This window comes from Corvus hawaiiensis, chromosome 26, assembly GCF_020740725.1.
Source record: "Corvus hawaiiensis isolate bCorHaw1 chromosome 26, bCorHaw1.pri.cur, whole genome shotgun sequence".
Classification (NCBI taxonomy): domain Eukaryota; kingdom Metazoa; phylum Chordata; class Aves; order Passeriformes; family Corvidae; genus Corvus; species Corvus hawaiiensis.
The window spans coordinates 33,194,792-33,217,414 of NC_063238.1; the positions used below are offsets into that span (position 1 = coordinate 33,194,792).

The 22,623-nt window shown below is 43.8% G+C and overlaps 1 protein-coding gene across 8 annotated transcripts in view; it reads left to right on the top strand.

Moving 5' to 3' along the window:
* ZHX2 (zinc fingers and homeoboxes 2) overlaps positions 1-22,623 on the top strand; it is a 75,514-nt gene that overhangs the window by 43,587 nt on the left and 9,304 nt on the right. Inside the window, exon 1 of one of the 8 annotated variants that reach the window (XM_048286172.1) lies at positions 9,415-9,508. The exons of the other annotated variants lie outside the window; for them this stretch is intronic. The gene's annotated coding sequence lies outside the window, so the exon portion shown is untranslated. Of the gene's footprint in view, positions 1-9,414; positions 9,509-22,623 lie in introns of those variants that run through there. 8 annotated transcript variants of the gene reach the window in all.

Here is a 22,623-nt window from a genome sequence, read left to right on the forward strand (position 1 = left end):
CCTGAAAATCACAGTCCTTGCTTCTGACACCTGGCTTCTGCAACACGTCACTTGTCTGCCAGCAGACACATAGCTGTATCCATCAGGTCTCTGAGGCTAGTTATAGATAGAGACCTGTTAACTGTGGCTTCTCCTCCTCAGTATATGTATTGTGCTCTGGGATATGTCAGGGGCATGGAGCACTGGGCTCAGGTGTTGTGTCCTTTTCCCTGGCTGCTGAAACACATCAGTAAATTTAGTGGTGGTAACATCATCATAATGAGCTCTTGAGCAATGTGAGCAATGCACAACACTGCAGTTTTCCAGAAGCTGTTCCTTTTCAAGACCCCTTTTCAACACCCTGAGCACTGATGTGATGTCGTACAAACTGTCCGCTAACTGAATGTCTCCTTTAACACGTGCTGCTTTTGTATCACTTTCAAATGCCAGAATTTTGCAAGAAATGAGATTTCAAATGCATCATCTCTTGCCCCCTGCAGTGCATGTTTGTGGTCTCATCTGGTCCTGGTGTAGTGTCTGCTCAGGTGGAGGCTCCTGGGCTGCGTATTGAGTGTGCTCACATTTTGTGTCATCGCCACAGCTGTGCAGCACCACTTCTCTTTTGGGGAGGAACCACCCTCTGTGCAGCCTCCTTGGTTGCTGCCAGTCGGTTTGCTTTTCAGAGGACTCCAGCCAGTATTAAGCTTGCTGGCACTGTCTGACAGCACTCTGTGCCTCTGCTTTTCCTCAAACACTCAGCCCTGAGAAGTCTGAAAAGCTGGACAACCCTGGGTCACCTCACAGGAAACAGAGATGTTCAAAGAGCTCATGTAATTAGCTGCACTTTCCTTTTTAGATACTTCCCAATCTGCTTGAGCCAAGGAGCCAGCCGTCCAGTTTGCTGGTCAGGGCATTCTGTAAAGACCTCACTGTGTGTCCAGGGGCTTTCCCTGGCTCTTCCTGCTGGTGGGAGCCTCAGCTGGGATGGCAGCACAGACCTAGATAACATTGGAGATTTGAGTACAGAACACATAGGAAAATTAGGTCGTGTCTACTTTACACAGGCTGGATTTTATTCCAGGCAATTAGAAGCTGGGGGTGGGAGGCCTTTGTATTCCAGTGAGTGAATTTGGTGAGTTGGTTTTTTTGTTTGTTTTGTTTTGTTTTTTTGGTTTTTTTTTTACTTGATCAAAAAGGTGGCTGACAGCATGGCTAGATCAATGCATGCTGTCAGTCTGTGTATCCTGCCCTGTGTGGGTTACTGGAGGTGCCTGGTGTTCCTCTGCTGCTCCTTATCCCTTTCTCTGAGACCCTCCTCAGCAGAGGCTGGGTGTCAGATTGCTCTGTGCACACAAACCTTCAGCAGAGCAGCAATTAACCCAAGGTGAGCCATGTTTCATAGGAAGTCCAGGAGGTCCAGGATGGTGGTCCTCCTTTTGCAAAGGTTGGTGTCATTCTGGTGGATACCACTTGCTCTTTGCCCTCTGCAGGGTACAGGTACACTCAGCTCATTGCCTGAAGGATTTGAGCAAAATCTGTCTGACTGCATGAGTTGAAATTTGTTCGGTTTAACCCTAGAACAGATTTGCCTGCAAGGGGCTCTTGTCAGAGACAGTAGTGCTTGGTGTTCTTTGTTGCTCCTGAGCCACCAATTGTAGAACATCTATCTTGTTGCTCAAAATTGCTATTTTTACCATAGTGTTAGCAGGGTGTTTTGAAGTATATTGACTGGTGAAGACAGCAATATTTAACACCTTTGGTTTTTTTACCTTCAAAGCAATTTTTAACTAATAGTCCTTCTGACTCCCATGTTAGCAGGGACATAATGTGTAAACTCTTTGGGACAAGGAGTGGGGCTTGTATGGGTTTGTAGCAGTGACATTGTGGTTGGAGAAAAACTGCTGATCTGGGTACACCTTCTTGCCATAGAAATCCTGCCTAGGAATCATACAAAGAAATTACTTCACATGAATAACTCAAAAATGCTGGAGAAGGTATTAGGATTGGCATGATTTAGTGCAGTTAAACTGTATCTTGTCTTTCTCTAATTTGTGTAAAGCAGTTTTTATCTGTCTTGGGGGGGCGGCGTGTTCTTTTCTTGTTTAAAGTTCCAGAAATCTACATGGGAGGTCTTAAAATTGGATGAGTACTGTGTGAAGGCATTTCTGAGTTAAGTTGTAACCTGAAGCATAAGGAAAAAGGTTTTCTTAACTTGTTGTATTAGTAAAATATATTTGAACCGGTGTTGCACATCATTAAATATATGGTGAATCACATATGACAGATGTGCCGAAAAGAGTCTAAGATAATGTGACCAAAATGTCATGCTGTAACAATATTCACAGAAGAGAGCAATTTCCTGGAATATAATCTTCATGGACTGTAAAATTAAATTTGAAAATGTATCCCCAGTTTTATCTTGCCCCTTTTAAAATAAAACCTCTGGAAATTTTTAACCCATTGGTTGCTGTTACAGCAGCTTGTGAAGGTTAAGCTGCTTGTTGGGTCTCAAGTGCCTTTTTCCTTCCCCGGCTTCACATGCCAAGGACAGAGTGAATCCTTGCACCATCTGTTGTAGCACACACTTCTGTTGCACGTGCTGGAGGCTCCCCACAAAGATACAGATGTTTTCTGCTGTGTTCTCCAGGTCTGCTAGCTGTTCTTCAGGTTTCCTGAAACAGTGACCATTTTTGGTAATACCACTGCAGCATATCACTGGGCAGAAAAATAGTCTAGGCTTGTTTTGGGTTTATTTAGGATATGTTCAACTAGAAGGCATTGCATGTAGTTAAGCGTGTAGGGAACTGATGCTGGCACTAATAGTGGTGTTCTCCAGGGATCTTTTACACCTTGACAGAATGTATAGTCTAATCTAATTATGGTAACCTATCCTAAAACCATGGTAATTAAACTTAAGAGATTACTGAAGTTGTAGGGTATGGTTTTCTGAGTTAGTTTCCAAACCTATCTGTCTCTAATCTCTGTTTTAAACATTGACTTCAGCTTCTCACTAAGCTTCTTTAACTTCCACTGTGTTAGTCAAGCAGCTAACTGGGAACTCTTGCAGGCTCCAGTTAGTATGCATAGTCCTTATTGAATTAGATTGGAAAAGCACTTGGAATTTGAAAGAAAAGCGGAATGTGGAATTGTGATCTTTCCTTTTTATGTAGACTTTTTGAAGGAGGAAGACTGGGATGTCTTTATCTATGTGAATCATCAAAAGATTAACAAAAACACAGGAAAAATGTGTTTATCATTGCTGCCTTGACCAGGGTTCTGAGCTGAGATGAGCATGCCTGGAGGTTGGGCTAAAAACTGAGCGGGAGTGAGGGGCATTGCAGTTCCTGTGCATTTGGCATGGGAGAAGAAAGGCTGGAGTCTCTGACCAGGGCTCTGCTGGTAACAGCAGCAAGGCTGGCCTTTTGGCCCCTTGAGCTAAACTCGGAAGGACTTCAGGAGGCTGAGGGCAAAGTTGTTTCTTCTTCATTCTCCTCTTTCCTTCCTCTCCAAGTCCTTGTAGCCCTTTGTTGCTGCCAATTCTTTCTCATCTAAGCAACCCCAAAACCAGTAGAGGTGCAGTCCAACACCTGCTGTTTTCATCATCTGCCTACAAATTGCCCTTCCCCTCAGGAAAACCCGTCAAAATATCCATGTGCATGCACAGATGAAACAAACTTACAGTCCCACCAGGATAAATGCTGTATTAACATCACAGATGTAACATCATCACAGCTCTGGTTTAAGAAGGGCAGATGGAAAAGGCTCTGCTGACCTAATGCCCATTAAAAAAAATATCTGTACCTAGTGTCAGTGGGCTGCTTTCTTCCTTACCTTCTTTCCTTTTCTTATCATTTCTGTGCTTTCTCTTCTGAAGAAGTTCAGTGCTGCATTAAAGAGATTACAGATTCTTTTCATCTTACCTCTTTTTTTTTCCCCCCAATTTTACTTCTTCCCAGCAAGCCTCAGGGGTCTTTTGGTTTGGTTTTTTTTTTTCCTTTTTCTTTTCTTTTTTTAAAAATTTTTCCCCCTGTTTTAAAGCAATTGATTTACAGCTCTCCTACCTGCTGGGAAAGATTGACCTGCTACTGAGCATTTTCAGACAGCCCTTCTTATGAGTCACTTGGGACTGAAAGCAAGCAGAAGGCCAGGTTGAAAGGTGTTTCATTCCTGATGCTATTTACACCCTAAGGAAATAGTGATGGCATGTGCTGGTTTTGTATAGCTTGATACACGTTGTGTGTATATGTACCTGCATCTTGAAATGGGGTTGTCCAAGGAGAAAATACTTCCTTTTTTTTTTTTCTCCACCGACACCCTCTTGATTTCTCCAAATCTGAATGAAATCTGAGTGCACTTCTGTTTTCACTCTTTCTCTCATACTGTGCTTTTGGTGGGCTTTTGCTGTGCAGTTTTGTTTTCACAAGTTTCAGGATGTGCTTTGTTTCCTCTGAAACATGAGGTGTGGATTCCATCTGGAAATATTTCAGTGGGTCATACAGTTTGTGGTTCTCTTCCTTTGCTGCCCTGGTCTCTCTGTGCCTGTCTCTGGCAGGGAGTATGGGGAGACCAGCAGTGCTGAGCCACCATGCAAGAAGTGAATGAGGAAGCATACCTTTCACCTCACTTCTGGTCAGTGCAGACTCGATGGACCATGGAGGCTATTTTGTTATTGAGCATCTAAACCCTGAAAAGGTATTTCAGGGCAGTCTGGACAGGGTTGCTGCTTTTTTTTTTTCCCCTCCAGCTCCTGCTGTCTTGATACCAACACTAAATTGTTTTTCCTTCAAAGGAACAAACTTGACGTGCCAGGATGGTTGTTCTTCATCCTTTCTAAAGAATGAATCAGCCAGCACTGAATTTCCTCAGACACATCTTCTGCTTTCATGTGTTGGTCTGAAAACACTGACCTCAGCAGCTGGGCTGATTTATTCCACAAAAGGAGGAAAATCTGTCTATTCTTGTTTGAATTCAGTTTTAAAAGAATAAGATCTAGAATTAAAAGCAAATGAGAAAAAAGCAGGCCCTTTTAAAATTTTCTTTCTTATACCTAATATGAAGGCTGTTTTCTCACTTGCTCATGCAGTAGCTAAGGCCAAGTTCCATGGACATTGCCCTTGAAGTCTTCTAGTTAGTGTCACCTTTCATCAGTAGGAAACAGCCAGAGATGCCACGTTTGAACCCTGGCAAGTGACAAAAGAGACCAGTGAAGATTTACACACTGGCCCTACTCTGAAGATGAATCAAATCTGGGGTGACCCATCCTGTCTCGTTTCTCCTGTCCATTCTTGTCTGGGGGTGGTTTGGATGCAATTAACTGATGTGAACTGCCAGTATTTGGAGAGTAGGGGTTTGAGAGCCGATTTCAGCAGTGGGATCCAATTTCTCATCAGTGTTGTGTACAACTGGGCTGTGTTTCATCATATTCACTTTATTAAAATAAGTGTTACAAGAGGCCTGTTCAGTGACTGAGTGAGGATTTTCCATTGCAGGCTCTGCAGCCTTTTCCCACTTCCTGGCTCTCTTTCCTCCTCTTGCAGTACCACACATGGGATGACTTTGCTTTAGAAATTATCTTTTTTTCAAAAGGGCAGCAGAGGCCCATGGCCTGTGTGAGCAGGATGGGGTTTTAAGGTTTTCTTGTTTGTTCCCTCTCTCTCCCCTCTTGAGTTTTACCCTCTACTTTACTGTTGTGAGTCCACAGGACGTACCAGGGAAACAGAATGCATTGGGTCATGTGTGGCCCAATTCCCCTCCAAGCCCAAAGCAGCCCTTCTCTGCAGAGACTGCCTCTCTGAAGCATTTCTAGAGACCACACAAGTCAGGAGCTGTGTGAACGCTTTGTCTGGTTTCTTCTGCCTAAGCTTCCTTCACTTCATGAATGTTTTGGTGAGGGTAGAGTAGACAAAAGGTGTTGGAAGAGAAGCAGATCACTTCCACAAGGCAAAGAAATCATGAAGAGAAGAGCAGCTTTGGGGAGAAAAGACAAAAGTAATTCAATAATTAATTATTTTTTATTGGGCTCCTCTTTCAGATGAGAAGCATGCAGTAAGTCTTGACCTAGTTCCCTGAGTATCACAGAAGTCTTGAGGTAGGAATTGCTTCAGGGAACATCCATGGGCGAGTGTTTCCCTGCCAGAAGGCAGCTGATCTGCTGGAACTGAAGCTCTTCACTCAAGTGTGGAGCTCTCCGCATAAGTGTGTTTTGTCAATGCTTTTGTTGGGAAAGAGGTCTGAAACCTAGGCTAGGTATGAGAGGTCCTGGCTGATGAATGCTGCTCTGAGATCTGGTTTCAAGTCTCTGCTATCTCCAGCCTTATTGATGGCACTTTTGCTTGTCCCCTTCCCTGCTTCTTATTTGGATTTTGGGCTCAGGTGATGTCAAATAATAGCATCAGCTCTTGCTGTGGAACGTGGTTTTTCCTAAACTTCAGGAACTGCTGTGTAATTAAGCTTTCACATAAATCTTCAGGAGAAATAACCCAGGACTGCTTCAGTCTGGGTCTTCACAGTGCTTAAGGCATTCTTGCTGGTGATAAGACAGGCAGGGAGTGCTTCTGAGATGAGGTGGAAGGGAGGAAGTCCTGGGGAGATGGCTTGTGGGTCAGTTTTGGATTGCCAGTAGTTACATGAGAGGTTTGGCTACAGGGCTAGCTTGAGGGCTAGCCAAAGACAAGGTCATAGCTCCCACGTCTACACCCTCTGGGATATGCTGAATTGCTAAAGTATTCATCAAAGAGCGTGGGCAGGGGACATGTTTTGAAGGAAAATGTATAGTTGCAGAGACAAGTTTGAAAGCCTAGCTGGTGTCTAGTTGGTCCTAGCAGAACATCAGGGAGCTTGCGGGTGCCCTGCCTGCCTGCCCTGCACACTGGTTGGGCTGCCCACAGCAGTGGCAGGTCTGCCTGTCCTCCAAAAGGAGATGCCCTCATTGAGCATCCTGCTGTTGCATGTCGAGACCATCTGAGAACATAGCCCAATTGCCTTAATTCCACTCCCTTCTGGTGTGGAGAATGATTTTGGGACTACAAGGATAATATTTTATGCTGTTTAGGAAACAAAATAGATTGATTGGGCTTACAAAGCAAGCAAACCAACCAACCTGCAAATGACAGAGCAGCTGGTTAGCAGTAGCTACGACACGTTTCAGCGGTGAGGCTGTGGAAGTGCTGCCTTTCCCCAGTGTATTTGGTTCCCAGGGGTGACAGGATTGCCAGGATGGCAGCAACAGCTGGAGTTTTCAGCAGGCTCTTTCCCTGCCCTCCTTTGCTGTGCAGCAAAGTCTATGGAGAAAAGCATGCTTGGTGCTGGTGGGTTGCCATGGAAAGAACTGCCACATCGCACAGAGTTCATGGTGGAGTGTCTGGTGGCTGTTTCTTTTTGAGAGAATTTTTACAAACGTTTTAAAACCGAGTGACCATCTAAATTAATGCAAGCTGGTCACAGAATCAGTGTCTCTTGAAATTATATCATTAAGGATTTTTTTTCGTTTTTTGTTCTTTCCTTTGGAAGGAGTGCACATGTGTTTTGGCAAACAAATACTGAATATTAGTGTCCCACTGGATTTTGATGACTGGATGGTTGGAGCCTGTTTTGCAGCTCTGAGGAGAGAGCTGGAAGGAGGAGGGTTTGCTAGAGAGGGTGGGGGTGAGCATAAGCCCTGGGCACGCTACTGCAGGCCTGGTCCTGGCATCCCAGAAACAGGAGGAGAAGAAACCAAGTTTTAAAAAATTCTTTAAAAAAAGATTTAAACAAATAACCTTCAGTGAGAAGCCGTTTTATGGAGCAGTGCTCCTCCTTTTCTGCATTTCTCAAGTATTGCTCAAGCATCATTGTTACAGTTTCTTCATCTGGAGGAGCTATGAAGTAGCCCTAGGGGAAATCCAAGCACCAGGGAGACAGAGAGGCTGATGCCTGCGCTGACTCCAGCTCTGAGCCAGAGCTGGGAATAGTGAGTATGCTGGGATTAAAATGTGTGGGAGGAGGCAACTGCCAAGCATACTTTGTCACACTTAGGTGTTCTGATGGTAAACCCTTCCACTGGTAAGAAATAAATGAATGGGAGGTTTAGCCGGTTCTTCTGTTGTTGTTGTTTTCCTTGGCATTTTATTCCTCAGTACAGTAATAATTTTTCCATGTGAAACATGGTTCCTTTTGTGGTTTGGGATTGTAAGGGGTGTTCCAGGGGTGTTTCGTGCCAAAGCATCCAGGCTGCGGATGGTCCAGATCAAACTCAGTCATGAAAGTAGGAACTGGTTTGATCAGCATCCCTTGATGTTTAAAATGAGAAGTAGAAGAAACAAAACATGTCCTTCTTTGTGGCATGTGCTGGGGAGAAAGTCTCCAAAGGCATGGATTGTGCTTGTCTGATTGTATTTACAACTGTGTCAATTCCTACTATTTTTTTATATGTATCAGGTCTTAAGAAACTTCATTTACTTCCTAAGATCCTTTTCACTCTCTTCCACTGTATATTTCCAGAAGAATCCCTGGTTCTTTTGAACTAGAGCATTAAATAGTGTGTGAATGATCCAGTAATCATTTCCTCTTTGTACTTCCGGAGTGAAATGAAAATGCAGAGACATTTGCATCCTGCTAAATCCCACTTTATTCCAGCAGCATAGTGTTGGGGTGTCCTCATCCTCTGTCCCCTGCATCCCATGTCGGCATCCTTTCCTAGAGCTCCAAGGTGCTGGCAGCTCCTGTCCTGGCCTAGGGACCCTCATTTCAAGGGCCTGTTGAGGAAAAGGTGGGACAGGCTGGATTCAGAGCTGCTACGTTGAAAAAAAAAAAGTTACGTATACGCGCACACACAGCCTGGCAGATCAAACACAGAGAAATGTTGCACAAAGGAATCACATGCTGTTAGGTGAGATCAGATGTGTCTGCCAAGTTTCTGGCCTCTTGAAGACAAGAATATACCTGGAAATTTGAGAGCCTTACATTCAGGTGGTCTTGTAGTATCCAAGTAGAAAAAGTTGTGCAGAGAGATGGAGGGGAGAGCTCTGGCACTCGCTCAGATTCATCCTTGCAGCAAGTCTGGGTCAAGGTCACGAGAATTAAAGGCTCCCGAAAGCAGTGACCGCTCCCCTGTCTCCACTGGCCTGCAGCACTTGATATGGGGGAAGAAGGATTTCATGTTGGGGAGGGGGACAGTGTTTGGGTTTGTGGGTCACAGTCACTGGGGGAGTGTTTCTAACCCAGCTACGGAAACCCAACTGTGTGACAAGGGGGAAGGATTGCATTGTGTGCTCAACTTCTGGCACGGACAAAGGTCCTTTGTGGCCGTGCCAAATTCTCCCGGCAGCAAAACTGTTACTGTGCACAGAGGGCAGTGGCTCTGCCCTGTGACAAATTGCAGCAGCCACGGGTGCTGCAGGGAGGAAGAGGAAACTCATTTGATCCCGTGATCTCCAGGGGAAAAATGGCGTTTGTGTGCCTGCCTGATAGGTGCCTATGGGGACACTTAAACTGTACATACCCACCTGAAACCTCAGCGTCCTGTGTGGCAAGACAGGCCTTTTCCCCATAAGTAAGCACAGTTTTGAAAGGCTTTCTGACTCTGGGGGTTTTGTTTGGTTTTTGGGGGGTTTTATTAAAAAATCATATTGATAATCAATGATTTTCGTAGGGAAAATAAACATTTGATTGGGAGCATATTTGTTGGCCAACTGGAGAAATTAGAATACTGTCACTCGGTGGATAACTTCAACTCCAAACAGCTTTTGATTTCGCACTTCATAGGGTGTAGACATCTGGAACATCAGTGATGCTTCAGCTGGCTTCTGGTTTCTGATGGCAGACAGTAGTTGGTGTCTTGGTCTTGTATTAGATGCCTTAAATGCTCAGTAAGCTGAAGAAAGTGTTTTGTAATCTGCAGTGAAGGGAAAGCATGCAAATGTTTCAAAAGGATCTTGCTGGACTTGCTATTTATTGTCTCATCCTCTACTGTGGAACATGGTAGGTTCTCTGTGACACAGTTTACTTTACAGGATTACTTTAAAACAAAGTGTTTTGTATGTGTATGAGGACTGGGTGCTTACTAGGAGAAGGAGAAATAATTAAATACACTTTGAAAACAAAGTACTGAGATAAAACTTGAAGGTAATAAGGGGGAAATTATGTGTAGGGGTGATCTGAGTGGGAATTGCAAGTAATGAAGTACAGCAGATGTAGTAAAACAACTTCAACAAGCACTGGTACAGCATGTGATTAAAATGACAGAAAGCAGTGTAACTAAGCATCTTTTAGATGGTCGCTTTTTTCAGCATTTGACCTCAGAGATGACGGAGGAACTGACCAAGGAATAATGTGATGCATGCTAGGAATGCTTAGCTTGTACCACCAACAAGCAGAAAAAAAAATGTATGCTCTTGACTGAAAATGGTGTGGGTCAACTCATCCAGGACCTCCAGAGAAAGAGAAGAGAACAAGTGCATTGATGGTGCCCACAGATGTTGTGTGAGATGGGATTGTCACAAGAAGATCTCCCATCACATGGAAACCCTCCCTAAAATACTTTTTTTTTCAAGAATTATGGCAAAAAGTGGAAAGGGGAGGAGTTCTTGAACTGTAGGGTTCAAGCAAAGGAAGACCAGGAGGAATTGGTGTGGTTTTTGCTAACGATATGCTTTGCAGCAGTTGCAGAGGACGGTAGCTTTTATTTTGGGTAAGGACAGGGGGAGGTTTAGCAACCTCAGTAGAGAAGCTTCTCTCTTGTATATGTGTGCCTGGCCTAAGGAGTGATTTCTGAGAGAAGGCAGAAGAGTTCAGACCTTTTATATTTAGACTCTTCCTCTTGGAGAAAGTTGTGGTGGTTTTGTGACTTTGGTGCTTTTTTGCTGGGACCTAATCTATGCGTACCAGCTCCTTTCACAGGGGCTGTTAAATGTTTTCCACTTGTGAGCTTGGAGAATAACCTGAATTTACTGGAGATTGGAGCAGTAACCAAAAACCTCGAAGCAGTTTCCAGCCCTGCTGAAGACCTTGGTAAGGCATGATTTTCGCACTGTGCTTCCCTGTTTTGGTGGCAGCAATGTGTAAATTGACTTGGCCATTTAGCAAAGCCTCTGCCATGCTCTCTTCATGCCTTAATTGCCCATTTGAGCAGTGGGAATAACAGCAGTGCCCTAACTCAAAAGCCTGCTGTGAGAATAGGTGTCTTAACAGCTGTAAAGACTGCAAATATTGGACCAGTGGGATCCTCTGATCACCACAGGTCGTTAACTATCCAAGACAGACTCCTACATGAGGGGAAAGGACCTAAAAAAGATACTTGCTTTACATGGTGGGTGGAAGTCATGTCATTGCTGTTAGAAAAGCTTCTAAATGCGGAATGTACATTTTTCATGGTCTGATACGTGGCCACTTTTAAAACAGCATTTTCTTTAAGCAAGTAGAGCACAACAAAAGATAATGTAAAATGCGATGAGAGTGAGCGGAAATTATTTACACCAAGATATTTGCAGTTCCCCTCCATTGAACCAAATCTGCTCATCACCAGGAAGCTGAGGAGATCAGACTGATGCAAAGCACTGCCTATGCAGTTCTTCCAAGCATCTCACTCCTCTTAGCCAGCGGCAGACAACTTTCCCACGTGCTGCTTTTTGTCTCTGTCTTGGCTGGGAGATTGGGGTCTGGCTACAGTAGTGGAAAAATTGTGTTGGGTTCGAAGAAGGAGATGTCTTTTCCTAGCAATATAAGGGTTCATCTGTATCAGACAGGAGTCTCCTAAGTAGAGATCTAGGCTGAGAAACACACATGCATCATCTGCCAGCACTTTAAGGTCATTCATCTGAGTTTATCTTGTGAATGTGGCTCTGGGCACAGGCAGCATGGGTGTCTGCAGCTCTACTTGTATGGGGTCTGCTTGCACATGGCAAACAGCTCATGGCATTTTGACATGGGGCACCTGAGGTTTGCCTCCTCGGTTCATCAGGTCACTGAACTGTGTGAGTTAGGCCAACAGCTGATGCTTCATGTGCTTAAAATTGGAGCTGCCCTGAAGTGCCTTGGGCACCAGCTTTGTTTGGTATCCCCTGGCTGAGCTTGGAGGTCACTGGGTGTTCAGGTCCTGTGAAAATTCGTGTGGCAGTTTCCAGGCGTGGTCTTGTTTTGAAAAAGATATGTTGAAATTCCTGCTTCTGGAAGTGTTGAGGTGAAATGTTCCTATTTCATTACTGTGCAAGTATTCAGTGTGGTAGGCTGCAAGACACAGCTTTGTACCCCAAACCCAGCTTTTGGGCTTCCTCCTTCAACAGCATCTGGTACTGTAGCTCAGGAGTTTCCATTCAGGAATTAATATTTTTAGTTGTTAGAGTTTATAAGCCAGACCTGATGTTTTAAAAGGCAAAATTACTGTGTACTGAAGCTGTTCCCAGTAGTGCAGAGGTTCAGACTGTATAAGCAGTGTCAATCAAGATGACTTGAAGCAACAGCTGTTGAGTTCACCAATGTGTAGATGAGTGGATAGGGAAATGGGGACAGGAGAGAACAGCAGTGCTTGTGGGCCACAGGTAAAACCATCCTGTGGGGGGGGACATCATGCTGCTCTGCTTGTAGCATGTTATCCTCGTCTGCACTTCTCATTGGGGAATATGAAGATACCCAGAGAAGCCCTTGGCAGGGAAGAAAGAGGTACAGTGATTCATTAGCTGTATAAATCACAAACCATCTGCATTTTCCGAAAACATTGTGAATGAGTCAAGCAGGGAGCTGTGCAGCTATAGACACACAGGTTACTAATGTTTTCTGTTAATTACTGATCCCCTTCCTCTCTTGGGAGTTCCATAGACTCTTTCAGTGCTGCAGTTGTGGTGAATGAGGCTGATGGAGATGCTGCTTCCCATATAGGACAAACAGAGTTGGCCAAACCGCCCATAGGTGTTGGTGTATGCCTTGTCTTGTTCAGACATGACTTGCTGGTGATAGAAGTTTCTTCTCCTTTGTTTTTCCCTCAAATCTAAGCACTTTTTAGAAGTGGTCACCAACACAGTCCTGTGGCCTCAGCCTTCTCTCCTTCCCCTCCTTCAGCACCTCTGGGTGCTTTTTCGCATTTCCTGCTGTGGTATGTACCATGTATGTGTCAGAGCCAAGACATGCAGGGCTCTAGGGGCTACTTCTTGAGAAGTGAAAGGTTTTGGGAGTTTTTTTTGAGAAATTCTGAGCTCATTTCTATCTTGCAGACTTGTAAGAGGGGTACCTAGAATGTGCATGTGATTTTTATTTTGTTTTCTCCTTTGCAATTGACCTGCAAAAGTGTTTGAGAGCCTTGATAATTTTATTTGGAAAAGTTGACACTTAACTGACTAAAGGCAGGATACTGTGGTTCCCAGAGCAGAAAAATTTGAGAAGGGATACAAGTAGTGTAAGAAGTACTAAAGCAGGAAAACTTCTGCGCTGTTGCTTAAAGTTTTGTAAGCAAAGTAAAGAAATCAAATGTCTGGATTCTGTCACAGCTCGTCTTCTTTCTGCTTTGGAAGAAATTTAATTTAAAGTGTCTCTATAGTAACAATAAATCTGAAGAGAGAAAATATGTAATAATATATAAAATATATAGTTGCATTGGAAATGTGTACAGCTGTTCCTTGTCTAGGTGGCTGTGTTATGGAATGGCAGATGATATGAAGGAGAAAGGGGACCAGATGTCACTGTTAAGATATTTGATCTAAACAAATAAGAAATGATTACTTAAAATTGTTCTAAGCAAAGAATACTTATTTTAACATACCCACCCTTTCCCAGAAAAAAAAAAATCGTTCTTTAAAGCGTATTTGAAAGGAAGTTAAGCTGAATTCTAACAGGATAAACTATTCTTTTCCTGCATAAAATAGTGAACGGATACATCCAGCATTTAACCCACTAAGCTGAAGGTAGTGTCTACAGATAATTTTTATTTTGTGTCTGTGAGTCTCTTGTCCCCCTACCACATGATGCTGGATAAAAACTAAATACAAAAAATTACTTATATCTAGTGACTTTAATTTAGTCCAATGATGATAACTCAAGGAATTGCACAGAGAAGTAATTAAACTAATTAGAATGAATGTTTTTATAGCATTTCTATTTCTCTCATAAGAAGTCTGTTGGTCTTTATTTCTCTCTTCTGAACATGCAAATACCTACCCTAGGAGTAAACACTAAACACATCACTGATAAAAGGAGATAATTTTGATAGGGTACATGACTATTATTTTGGAGCTTGCTACCCCTGGAAGCCACCAATGGAGGGTGATGGACAGAGGATCAGCCCCCTCTGTGGGTGTTGAGAACATTTGCTGATGAATCTGACTGTATCTTGCATGGGTTGTTTGTGCATCATCTTGCTTGGAAGAGGTCAGTTTGTATTCCTCCTTCCCAAAGAAGAGAGCGATGCCTCAGCAGGGCATCCACTATCACCCTCTGGGTTTTGAGTGTGCACAGCCAAGTGCCACTGGGATTTGGGGTCCTTTTGTGTCCCTGAGCATCTGTGACTCCAGAGCAGGGCACCAGCTAAGTCACATGTTCAGCAGGACATGGATGCATGTGCCTTTGGCAGAAGCACACACTGCAAAGTAAAAAAGTTTTTCCCAGACTGCACCAACTTCACAAACCAGTGGAAGCTGCAGCAGTCACAGTTACCCACATGTCCCATTTCATGTGCAATCTGTGGGTTGCCAGCCCTTTTCTTGGAGGAGAAAGCAGTGGTGGGAAGCAAGGAAACCTGGATTTTGTCCCCACCTTGGCACTCCAGTTCTCTCCCTCCTGCCTGTTGTTGCCCCATCTGCTTCGGTGTGTGCCCTCTTGGAGAAGGACCATCTCCTGCCTACACTGAGATTAAGGCCACTGTCTTAGGTGAAATAAGTGACTGTTGCTACAATATAAGTATTTTTTCAGGGCATGAACCAGTCTGTAAAGTGCAGTTTCTAATCATGAGTAGATTTTTTTCAGAAAGCAAAACTAGTTGGGCCTAATGCAGTTTTTAACAACTGAATTAAGCCTGCATTTAAAAAAAGGGGGGGGGGGGGGGGGGGGAAGTACAAGGCAGTGATTGCAGATTGGTACTTATAATAGAAAATTCACAGCACGCAATGTTCAACTTCCCCTTTTATGGGAAGGGCTCGGCCTCTTGTGTTCATACCACCATTTTCCCCGCATCTTTGGCTTAGCAGCAGCTTGAATGAGAACATTTCAGTTCAAAAGAACAGCCTGTTAGCAGTGTACTCTGAAATAAGCCTCTCTTGCATGGTTCTGCCACACAACCTATTCTGGCGAAGCCTACTAACAGGGTTTTTTTTCCCCCAAAATACTTGTGTTTTTCAGAGTAAGTTTTTCTATCTCTACGCAGTGGTCACATCACAGCTGAGCTGTTAATGTTAAAAGGCAGCTTTCATGTGATTAATTTCATTATGCACTTCTCCAGGATTTTCTACAGCTGTTGCTGCCTTCTAAAAACCCTTTCATTCTACCCTCAGCCCACCAATACTTCTGATTTTTGTTTTATCTGTGTGTTTTTACAGAGTCTCTCAGTGACTGTAGGGGGTGCAGGGCAGAGGTGGGATGTGCGCTGGGTTTGCTTCTGCCCCCGTTCATCTGTTGACATCCAATTTCACAGGATGTGTTGCCAGGGAAGTCAGGAGTCCTGGAGGCAGTTTGGTTTGCTGATCACCTTTGAAAGGTGTGAGTCTCTGATCCTTAAAAGAAAGAAAAATTATCAATTGCTGCTTCCCTGTAGACAAATACTCATGGTCACGGCATCCTGTAACAGACATCAATGTGGGAATATTTTTATAATTAGAAATGTCTGCACCAACATATGCAAACTGTCAATTTTATATTTCCACATGCCTGCAAAAATTATTGCTGTAACAATCTGTATACCTCCCCTTTAATTGGGATTTATTCAGCTCACAAAGAACTGTAGAAGTATTGGAGCTCTGGGCTGGTCTGGCTTAAATGCTGTTTTAAGAGCTCTGCCCTAGTTCACAAAACCTGCCTTTCTGTATGGGTTTTTTTTTTTTGTAAATTGTCACAGTCCCAATCTATCATGCAGGAATTATTTGCCCTGGTTTGCTTCCGCTTATTTTTCTGTATGTAATTAAGCAATGTTTTAAAGTGTTTTATCACAGAGGAGAGCAACAGCATGTTTTTTGCTGTGCTAGCTGATGTGCTTTTTGATACTACTGTAGCAGCTGCATGCTGAAAACAGTTGTAAGGAAGGAAAAACATCACCCTAGGCATGTTCCTTTTTCTGCACCATGAAATGTGTATCTCCCCTCTCATCCTTGTGTTTGTAGGAGAAAAATGTTACCACAACTTTAATGAATGTGAGTTCAGCATCTCTGATGGGGAGCAGGATGACAGCTCTGTTCTGTGCTGCCTGTGTTTGCATTGCTGCAGCCTTCATGAACAACGAGTAGATGGTCATGGGGGCTTATGATGCTGTTGAGTAATATCACTTAGTTTCTGCTCTGCTCTGAACTCTTTGAGCATGACTTTTAGGCAGCCACGGAATTTGTAGTCAAGTGTTAAAATCCGGGATGCTCAGAGGGAGACAGTATTTGGGTCCTAGGGAAGTCAGGGACCCGCAGGCTTGGAAGGTTATGAAAGGAGATGGTTGAAGATATCCAGGAATGAACAGAAGTACTGCAGTCCATCATGGTGTGGTTGGTCACACACCCTGGAAGGGGTGGCAAATTCTTCAGCTCCTGAAAAAGGGTGTCCCTGCTTTAAAAGCAACCTGCAGTGTTTGCAAGGCAGTGAGCAGCAGGGCCTGGCTGATGTCCAAGGGCAGAGCATGGCATCTGTGTTGAGGTTTGCTGAGATCCAGTTACTGTGAGATAAAGTGGGATGGTCTTCCAAAAGAACCCAGGGAGTGAACAATTGGTGCCCAACAAGTCCTTTCTAGTGAGCTCTGTGCTGTGTACCTCCTCTGTTACTTCTGCTGCGGCGCCAAGCTGGGGAAGGGGCGTGGGAAAGCTGTAAGGAGGAGTTTGTACCTTTGTGATAGTAAATGTCATGTTCAGACAAGGGGGGGTGTGGGTGTTAAATTACAAGAGTGTAATTTGCTGGTGCTTGTCCTTCGTAGCAGAGACGATGCTGTTTGTGGAGACTGAGCTCCTAAGCAGTAAGCAATAAAATATTTCCACCCTCTTCAAACATCAGCCAGCCCTTGCAAATGAGCACTCCTATATTTCTGTGCTTGTTTGCAGATATCCTCATGCTGGTGGTTTTCCCACTGTTCATTTTCAAATGAGGCCAGGTGCTGGGAACTCTCTGCCAGCACAGGGCAGAGCAAACAATGGAGCAAGATGAAAAAGTAAAGGAAGATTTTATTGGCAAATTACACAAGTGTCCCTAAAGTGTTTGGGTTTTTTCTGTTTGTTTGTTTTTAAAAGCAAGGTTTATCTGTGAAAAGTAAAGATCATTTGCACTGCCTGGGGGGTTCAAACTCTTTCAGCCTCTGTTTACTCCAGCCCTTGGCTGAAAGCAAGATGCAGCACAAAACAGTGATATTTCTGATGTGCTTTTTCCTTTCTGCTGAAAGTAAGGTTTTCCGTGTTTTTTAATTAGACATACCTTCAAATTTGGTTGTCTTTAGACAGCCTTTTCCAGACTCAGTCATGTTTTGGGGTATGAGGAAAAACAGGCAGCATCTTGCCCTGTCTCCCCCCTGCCCTACCACTTCCCCAGCCACAGCTCACAGGACTTGTGCAACTGAGCTGTGTCCCAGGTGCCATGGAAAATTCCTGCTCTGCCACCACCTTGGAGGAGCCTGTGGGAATAACACTGCAGAAAATGAGTTCAGTTTCTACCCCAATATTTGCCTTCTGTTGTGGGGGAAGTAGGGCATAAAATTAGCTATGTGCACAAGGTAAAGATAGGAGAGAGTGAAAAGATTTCAGTATTCAGCAAGAGAAACCTTTTGGATTTGTTTTTATCATTCCTTAGCTTGAACTGTACAGTCACCTTATGCTGATGGAAGGTGGCATTGCTACACAGGTATGCGTTTTCCAGTGCCAGCCAGGCCTAAAAACATGGCTTATTTTACCTGTGTGAGTCTCTGCAGTTTTCCCAGTCTGGGGCCAGATGATCAGGTAGGAAATCTGGTATTTCCTCAGTCATGCACAGAGTTGCCATTAAGATCCCACTTCATTCTCTTTTCAGATGCTCTGTAGCCATTTTAACAGGGGTTCGATTGATCAGAGGACCGTGACTGGATTCTTTCATTATTTAAACAAATTTTAGAAATTAAATGAAGACAGGTTAGGGCCTCACTCTTAAGTGCTGTGATGCACTTTTGGGGAGATAAGTTTAAAAGAAGGCATTGCTTCTGACCTGTGTGCTCCTGTCCTGGATGTCTTTGCTGAAGCAAAGCAAATCGAAAGTTTTTGTTCCTGCACGCAGGTTCTCTGTGGTTTGGTTTAGACCTCATTCACAATGACAGATTCTGCTTGGAGCCAAGCACTTTTGTTTTTCACCTGGTTGCCTTTTGCTGCTTTGTGCATTTGCTCATTTAAAAAGAAAATTCAAAAAATGAGATTTTTTTTTTCTTTCAACCCCCTGCAGTGTGGGGAGACAAGCAAGAGATGTGGCAGGTGAGCTGTAGGGATGAGGACTGTCTTCCCTCTCCATGCACAATGAGTATGCAGTGAGCTCACAAAGAAGCTGCTGACTGCACCCCTGCACCCCACTCCTGTGGGTACTCCACAGTGGCAGCAGCCAAAAAAAAGAGGTCACTTGTCCAGGGTCCTGTCCATAATAAAATATAAAGTGAACAGGGCCAGATTTAGGGCCACCTGACTGTGGTGCAGCCCCACATTGAATATCAGATGTGAATTTTGCCCCTTGAAGGAGTGCATGTCCTGTGGACAGGGCTCAGGTGATAAAGTGTAGCTCAGGTTCCCATCAGGATGTGCTGGTTGCTAAAAGCTATTACATTGCAGGAGCTGAAGTGGCATCATTTATCAGTTTTGTCAGGAGCAACACCACGTATTTAAAGCTGTCTGCTGGGGCTTTGATGTTCTGGCAAGTGGCTCATGTTTGAAAGCTGTGAGATGCTCTTGATGCTTTCTCTAATGTTCTGGGATGGGCTGTGGCAGTCCTTGCAACTGTACATGATGCACCTCCCAAGGATGTGTCTTGGGGGGGGTCCCATCCTCCTTTGGAACTTCCTATTGCTTTATCCCAAATTACATCCTTACTAAGGTCCTATAGCCTGGAGGTCCCAATAAACTCTACTTGCTCATGCAAATGTTGAGCTTCTCCTCCTCCCCATCTTTCAGAGTGTAGCTTGAAGGGACAAAGATAGTCTGTAGCTAGTTATGAGTGCCCCAAAGTGTGCATCTTAGACTAAAAGTCATTTGTTTCATTTATTGAAAAAGAAGTATTTGACTTCAGCTTGATTTCTGTGGTGCCTTGTGATTCTCATGTGGCAGAAAAAAAAAACTACTCAAAGTGTAGGGTTAGAAAACCAGCAATTGACATGCAGAAAAACACTGTGGAAAAGAAGAAGGAAGAGAAGCAACAATCTGTACAATTTTTTAGAAAAACTGTAGCAGAAAGAATTTTTCATCTTTCCACACACTTAGATATGTTTTGAAGGGACCTTGGCCCTTCCTTTGTACTGGAGCATTCTTGTTTGAGGTCAGTCCTCCTGTCCTCATAAGAGTTGGGAGCTTGGTGCAGCAGAGAGCTTGCTGAGCTTCCAGAGACTGGGGAATTCAAAACATTTAGTCTTTTAAGAAACCTTTGATTGATTCAAAGCTGTCGCCTAGATGTTTCTCCCTTCTCCACTCTTTCTCTTCCATCACACTCCTTTATGTTCCTAGCTTTTTCTTCCTGTGGAGGATGGGGGAAATTCAGTGAAATACAAATAAGCCTTCCTCTGTCTTTGATGTCCTTTGAATTTTCTTCCTTTTGTTGATGTTACCAAATGAATTTTGCAGGAGGTCATACATGAAAACAGGAGCAGACTATTAGGTGCAGCTGTGGCCTGGGAGGGAGAGCAAGACTCAGAGGAGCATCCCAGGAACCATGACTCCATCCTCATCTTCATCACCCCGGCCCAGGGCACTGCCTTGCACCTCCCTTCCCTCATATAAGAAAGTCAGTATCATAAATGTTGTGGGAATATACAGGGAAGAGTGAGATGACCTGATGACCTGATCACCTTCACCCTGTTTCCAGCACCAGCTGGACTTACAGAGCTCATTCTGCCCCCTTCTCTCATCTTTTGGCCTGTTTCAGCCAAACTTGGTATAAGGGAAGAAGCTTCAAAGATAATTCATTTTCTGCAAGCACAGTTAAAAACTGGTGATCAGGAAGATGGGAGTTGGGACAGCTGTGTGTTTGTCTCTAGCCTCTGATCCCATCTGCAGTGGGACACAGCAAGTCACAGATCACAGCCAAAATATCTGTGGAAGGACGATTGTGAGGGGAAGTACAAGGAATTTTGAAAGAGTATGTGGAAATGATAGAGAACATTCAGTGTGATCCATTTTAATGGTCAGCTGGCACAAATCTACAGAAAACCAGGCATCATGGCTTTCACTGTTCTTCTGCTTGTTTATCATTAAAAGGCAGAAGGGAAAAGAAGGAAACAGAAAAGTGAATGTTGGCTCAGAGGCAAATGCTTTGGGGAATGGTGGTGACAATGTTGGTGGTCCCAGGTTAGGGGGAGATAGCACTGGGTCATCCTGACCAAGGCAGAGCCATAAGCCTGTGGGCAGCCCCATCTCTGTTTCACAGAGCTCAGCAAATATGCTCCATTTCCCAGGGAAGCTCGTGGAGCTTAAACGCACCCTTGAAAGTCAGCCAGATGCTCTGATGCTTTACCAAGCATGCAGGAGCATGCCTGGGCTGTGTCAGGGCTGGGAGGAGCAGGGGTGGCAGTGGCTGTGAACACAAACCACTGTGCAGTTATGCAGAGGCATCTGCACTATAACAAATAGTGTCTGCATGGCATCTTCTCCATGGTGTGTTTGGAATTTCACAGCTTGAGTCTCACAAGAGCCTTATCCATGAAGGTGCTGTGTGGAGAATTCACGCATGAAGTGTTTTGGGTATGGGGAATTGCTTTGTGCTGGGTTTTGAATGCATAGAGCTGGAAGCTGCCATCCCTGCTCTTATCCCCAGCTGGAGCTGCTTCCTCTGGCAGTATATCATTTTGAGTTTCCATATGTACAGGAATGGTGTGATCTGTGACAGGCAGAGCGGCAGCACTGTGCTCTGGAGACCTGCAGAGTATTCCTCAGCTGCAAACAGAACCGAGAAGCTGGCAGCTGCTTTCACAGTTTCTCTCATGCCAAGGCTCAAGCAAGAGGAGCAGATACAGGGGCAGCACTCAGATGGTTGTAAAGTGTCTGCTGATGTTGGATGTGTCCAGATGTGACTGCGGTGGGATTTTATTTTGTTAGATCTTCATGTCTTCAGTTCTGGATGCAGTTTATCATTTACAATCTTCACAATAAGCAAACGTGCATTTGAAAAGGATCATTAAAGACCATCCAGTCTGTCCCGCCTGCAGTGGGTAGGGGCATCTTCTACTGGATCTCTAGTTCAGATTCTCCATTTAGAACACTTCACTCTCTGAATCTCCACTTTCTGTCCCGCTCCAGTTTGTAAACACCAGTACCTCTCTCAATCAATTCTAAGAACTACTTGATTGTTAAACCTGAGTTTTCTGCCAAGACTGTAGAAGTATTATGAAACCAGAGACTCTCCAATCAGGAAGAATAGCAAATTGGAATCAATGATTAATAAAAAAAAGCATCTTGTCAAATAGGGAAGTGACCTTTTTTTATCTTTTTTTGATTAATGAAACTCTTTTGACAACTGAACTCCACTTTTTCCCTCTACCCAGTCCTGATGAGTGCAGGTAGATCATAGAAAAACTGGTGTAATTTTTCTTCATGCTTGTTCTGACCGATGTTTGCCTCAGATCCTTCAAAACATACATTTTACAGAATTCTTGAATTTGGAAACTTTCAAAACTGCTTCAACATAAAAATTGAGCTTTAGAATGTTTTGATTTGGCTTTTTTTAGTTCTGTAGGGAGTGACATGCACAAGTTGGGACTTAATTAGAACATCAGTGGGGTCACAGAAAGGGACCCTGTTTAAAAGGTATCTGAGGGCTTCTGTGACCTTTGGTAGCTATTTCTGTCAATGTTGAGTGAAAAGTGGTGTTTTAAGGAAACTTCTCTTCTGGAAAAGACTTGATAAGCTTCATAAATCTGCTGTAGTCTCCTGCTACAGTTGCTTTGAGCCCACCTTTTCTCAAAATACAGACCTCTGGAAGTGTTGATTTGCATTAACTCTTCTTTCTGCCGTTACTTTTACAACCAAGGCAGACCCTATAGTTTTATTTAGAAATCACCCATCATTAGTAACCACAATCATTTAGTAGACATATTTACAAGGTAAGTGACAGTGGGAAGTAATTAAGTTCAATATAAATCACACTCAGTTTCAAATCTGCAGGCTTCAAAATAGTAATTAATAGAATTGCAGCTTCTATAAAAAGATGCAGTATTTATAGCAGTGTCGTCTTCTTTTCCCAGCTAAACACATTGAGTCTAGTGGAGATTAAAATCCCCTGTCCGTTCATCTTATTTGTTCTAAAGTAATTTTCTTCTTGTGGCACACTTCATTGCAAATTACCCACTGC